We start from the raw sequence: 6,000 nt of genomic DNA, 5'->3' as shown, positions 1-6,000 counted from the left end.
AAGGGGACAGAGCTCATGTAAAAATAAAAAAATAAACTTCAGCATGAGACATAATGAGAATGAGGCATTCAAAACCGATATCCCCAAAAGACTGTTGAATAATCAATGATGTTAATGATTGTAGAAAGAGGAGTTCTAATTAACACACTTAATCTGAAATATATTTACAGTACGGTCATTTTAATTCCTACTAAATGTGCATGTGTGAATCAGAATAAAAAAAAATTTGAAACAATGTTCAGAGAAATCTTTCAGCTTTTTGTGCAAACTTTGTAAAGTCAGTGGCTGACTGGCCTGTGACTGACTTGTTGATGTGCATTGTCATGTCAAAATTAGAAAATTAAAGGTGCAGTAGGCAAGACTTATAAAACTAACTTTCTGTCATATTTGCTTAAACTGACTCTATGTTCGAGTAGAACTACATGAAGCAGGTAATTAAAAAAAATAAATCTGGCTCCTCTGGCACCACCTACAGCCTGTAGTGGGATTTGCAAAAATCCACCGCTCCCTGTTCAGATGCACCAATCAGGGCCAGGGGGGGTGTCTAACTGCGTGTCAATCACTGGGGGGGAAGGGCTTAGGAGACTGTTTTAGGCTTTAGCGGAAAGGGGGGAGGGACTGAGAAGATGTCCATGTTCAAATTGTTTGGCTAAGTCCTGGATCTTCGCAATCCTACCTACAGCACCTTTAATGTTAGAGTTGAATTATCAAGTTGTCAACTCCTGTGTGCTATAAGGTGCTTTAAGACCCATTAAGCAGTGGATTCTGGCATCCTAAACATTGTCCTTTCTCAGCAATGATCACATCAACACTCATCTACACTAAAAACTAGGGCTGCACAATATATCGTTTTTTTTTTAATCACCATTGTAAAATTTGAACTCAGGGATTTTTTTAGTTAGTTAAAAAAAGAGTATCAGTAGAAAACTTTAAACTTTATTTTAAAATTAAACTTTTTGTTTAACTTTTTGGTGCCTTTTGTGGTCAGTTCAGTTTTCAATTTGTTCAAAAAAAGAATGTTGTAAATCATTAGCAGTATACTAAAAGCAGCAGAAAGGCAGAACTGAGTACACTTTAATATATCTGTTTTAAGTATCACAAGTAATTATCACGATATCACATATTGCTTATTTCCTCATATAATGCATCCCTATCGCTCGCGCGCGCGCGCACACACACACACACACACACACACACACACACACACACACACACACACACACACACACGCAAGAATGCAACCTTCACCTGCAACATCATATCCAGTACTTTCCAAGCTTACCATCAATCTCACCAACAAAAGGCTAATAGAACAGCTGGTTCTGCTGGTTTGAAACAGACCCACTTAGGGGCTCAGGGTGGATTCATCAGCAAACAAAAGACTTAACTGTATGAACATAATTAGACCATGAAATGTGGATTGTGATTACTTCAGTTGATTTAGGTTCTGACTCGAGAATTCACAAGCAGTTATACATTTCTTTCATCCATGCACTCAACATAGAAAGACTATGTCAAGTTTTTTCCATGACTGCAATAAAAATAGGATCCCAGTGAAAAGTTTAGAATGACATGCTGTCTAGATTTCTTAGTCGCGGCCATGAGAAACTCGACTGTGACAGGCTGCTGTTCCTGCTACAAAGGCATTCCTCATAAACTGCTGCTTATAAAAAAACAAGTACTAACTTCCACACTAAATTTGAGTATCGTCCGAGATAATGAGGGACATTTCAGCATTTTACTGGTAAAGTCCTGTTGTGTAGGGTGTGCTGGAAGCAACAGCTCTGAGTGCAGTCATGATGTTCTTCAGTTAGATGTACCTGGTGTGTCTGGAAATTATAAGATATGTTACATTTTAATTCAGTATTTATCTGTGAGCTAAGATTCCAAAGAGGGGTAGAGGTCTAATGTTTGTGTTTGAAAGACTGATGCTTTTCATGCACTCCACCACTTTTAACTAGCAACAAAATGAACACATACTTGAATCTACAAACACTGTTATGCTGGTGTATCCTTTCTAATGAAAAGAAAAAGAATGAAATACTACAAAGATAAATTCTACAGGGAACTATGTTCATTTTGAAAGGAAAGAAGACATCAATGGTCCTAATTTCCACTGTACTGCAGTAAAACTAGATTGTTAATAAGGGAGCAATTGACTTCACATTAATAGACACCAGCAGGGCCAGAATAGGCTGCCAATACTCAAAATTAATCCATTCTCCAAATCAGTGCAGAGTAACATAGCCCAGATCACTGTAATGCTACAAAAGCAAGCGAAGCAGCTTGGAGCAAAATGTAAGAATTTCTGAAACGAGGCACACAGAGATTAGGAAAGTGCAGCTCCTCAGAGAAAGGCCTCCACAGCAGACAAAGACTCTAAGAAGTCTTCCCTCCTGCTCTAAGCAGGAAGAAAAGTTATGTTATTTTAGGATAGGGGCTGTCTTCCTGAGTTTAAGTCTCTGATTACCTTCACAGTATTATTGCTGCAAAACTCTCACTTGTATATAGTTTGTAACAACTTGGGCTGAAATATTTACCATAATTTATTTATTATTATTATTATTATTATTTATTTACCGTAATTTACCATATTAATACAACTTGCATTATTCTTATTGTCCCCCTTAAATCTTTGGTCATTGTATTCCTTAAAATGTAAGTTATGGTTTAACCTACATTTCACTATTTCGTGCTCCATTTGTGAGATCACACTGCCTCTCTAAAAGAGCTCACAAATAAATATTAGGAGTTCCACAGGGAATTCTCAAGGTGCAAATGTAATTTTCAAATTCAACAAGTCAAAAAATTATATATCACATCAACGCACATTATGCATATATCTCCTCACCCCTCCCATTTTAACTATATTCCTTTTTTCTTTGCTTAATTTCTCAGATTGCTAGTAAATAAATATTCTTGTTGCACACAATGTAAAATGCAGAGGTCAACAGAGGCAGCTGGCTTTCTCAGAGGTGCTGTCACTTGTTTAGAGCATTTTAACTAATGCCTCAATTGTATGTGAGAAAGTTTGTGTTTAATAGTCACATGTAGCTGAATTATTTTAGCTGAGAAACAATTTTCACAACCAAAGGTTATTCTGTTTCATTGAATTTTAATTCCAATTTAAAGGTCCAATATGTAATATATTTACTGTAATAAATCCAAAAATGACCCCAATGCGTCATCAGATATTAAGGAAACATGCTTAGTTGAAATCTTTTCTGACGACAGTGCTAATGCCAGTGTTTTCTACTTTTGAAATTTCCGTTCCGTGATGGAATTTATGTTTGTGTTTTGGCCTGTGTGTTGTTATCAACTTCCCAGGTTGCCAGATATACCTGTAAAAACGTAAACCCAGCATGCTACAGCTGTAATGTTAGTACAGCCATGAAAGCAGCAAACAAACAAACAGGATCAACGGTGATAGATTCTACCCGACGTAAACAGTTGTGTGACCAGAGAGACCAAACCCCGGGCTAGAGAGCCCAAAAGGACACAGAGTTGGCTAATTTCCTCCTGAACAGGTAAGCATTAGCTTCAGGCTAATTTATCACAGCTACAAGGGACGGGCATTTTATGTCATTTCAACATTCGTGTAGCTACTCACATTGAATTATATAGCTAGAGTACCCGAGTTGGTTACTCGCAAAAACAATTGAGACACAGCCAGTAAAGTGATCCCGACTGGTCCTGGCTAACGCCGCCATGCTAACCCTGCTAACGTTACCGGAGGACCAGGCAAACGGGCTACGGCTGTTTACAACGTGTAGCCTGTTCAGCTGACATAGCTGATAATGGTGTGTTATTTGAAGCCAAAAGAAGGGGGCTGTAAATCGGGAAGAGAGGACTGTGAGTTTGCTGCGTGCTTAGCGATTGTTGCCGTAATTCTAAGCCAATAAAGTGTGTTCAGTCGGCTGGAGAGGACAGCAAAGTAATGGTATTTATAGTGGTTCCTACTTTAATTTAAGCCAAGGAAGTGTGTCTGTCAGTTGGGTACAGAGCTCTGCGTGAGCACGGGCTTTTATGACTGTCAATATAGCCAGCATCTAATGTTAGCTACTCCGCTGTGCTGTGAAGTAATGTCTGGCTATGTTCAATTCAATTCAATTCAGTTTTATTTATAGTATCAAATCATAACAAGAGTTATCTCGAGACACTTTACAGATAGAGTAGGACTAGACCACACTTTATAATTTACAAAGCCCCAACAATTACAATAATTCCCTCAAGAGCAAGCATTAGCGGTAGCTATTGCGACAGTGGCGAGGAAAAACTCCATTTCGGGAAGAAACCTCGGACAGACCCAGACTCTTGGTAGGCGGTGTCTGACGGTACCGGTTGGGGGTGTGATGAACAGTGGTAGTAATAGTCACAATAAAGATAATGGAACAGTGACTACAATGGTAATCGTAGTAGTTCATGTCATAGTAGGGCACAACAGGGCGTTACGGGGTGTAATGTGGCACAGCACAGCATGGGTGGACGCGGTAGGACGCAGCAGGACGCAGCCGGACACTGCAGGGAATCGCAGAGCGTAGCAGGGTGTAGCAGGTCCCTAGCGACAGCTGCACCCAAGACCCAGGTCTTGGTGCCACCCTAATCCAAGGCGATATTCTGGGTGAAGAAGAAACATAAGGACTCCGGGCAGTAAACTCCCCAGAGCTAGGTTAGTAACAAGCATTTCTGGGGGAAGGATGCACATAAAACAAGATGTGAGACAAGATGTCTAGCAACATTGTTGTGGATGCTGCGGTCTCAGCCTGGAAACCTCCATGAACTTCGAGTCTGGGGAGGAGGGGGCGGGGGAGAGCACTCTCTCCAGTATTTTGAATTTGTACTGCAGTAACTATTACACTAGCTGTCAGTATTACATATTGCACCTTTAAGGGAAGACTTATTAAATTGTATGAAGCTTGACACTTTTTTTTTTTCATTATCACAAAATGTTATTGTACTGTTATTTATTGTGAGAATTACCTTTGATGAACCAGGAGTAATGTCAGTTAGTCCTAAAAGCCAAATGCAAGCTTTGACTGTTTGAGATGGTGAGGCCACTATCTTAATTAGTAGGGAAATTGCTTAAGTGTCTCAAATTCTTATTAAACAGCTCAGTGAGGTGGGTCATGGGTCTACAGTAACCATTTTATTTCCCAACTCTCTTTTCCAATGTGGCTTTAGGTCCCACCATCAGACGTCAGCAGACGTGATTAAGTTTTCAATTGAATTTTTAGTACATCTTATTGTCAACATTGTTACACAAGTCTCTATCAGTAAGTTCTTCAGGCGCTAACTGCTGGAACACACAGCAAGTATAAATCTTCCAAATAGGGAAGATGAGAGTAAATATAAATATGAAATGATTCCAGAAAATGCTGCATGGGGAGCATCTCTACAGAATACTGAACAGCTGGAGCTTGAAACTGAAAATGAACTCAGATGAGTCAGATGCTGGTTACAGATACTGTGGAGAGCAGCGCTCTTAGTTTGACCACAGTTAATCAAGAAATGTCATTGAAAGGGTGAGTCATGGCAGAGAGCAAGCTGATGAAATGTAAATCTGGTTTAGTTTAATAAACCACAGTGATTGTTAAATACCTGTTTAAGAACCTTTTGGGTCACAAGAAAATGAAAGTGGATCCCAAACTATTCCAAAAATATCAGTGACTTGAAAAAGGGATGCAGTGGCCTGTTTTATTGTAGTTAATATGGTTTATTTTTAACTTGTGTCTTACTACTAATTTCTGTTCAGCACTTTGCAAACGTTTGGTTTTATCAATATCAGTACAAACAAGCAAACTGACAAATACAGACTCCTGGGCCCAGTTGTTCAAAAAGTTAATCTGGATCAGAATGATCCAAATCTGGAAATCTCATGTTTAGATATCCAGGATCAGGTAATCCATGTTACTTTTGTGCCAGTTTTTAAACAAAAATTAGATTGATCACCTTTATCCAAATAACAACTTTTCAAGATTACGAAGTCCAGATTACCAGGGT

Source organism: Sander vitreus, chromosome 15 (genome assembly GCF_031162955.1).
Source record: "Sander vitreus isolate 19-12246 chromosome 15, sanVit1, whole genome shotgun sequence".
Lineage (NCBI taxonomy): Eukaryota > Metazoa > Chordata > Actinopteri > Perciformes > Percidae > Sander > Sander vitreus.
Note: the sequence above shows the minus strand (reverse complement) of the source record.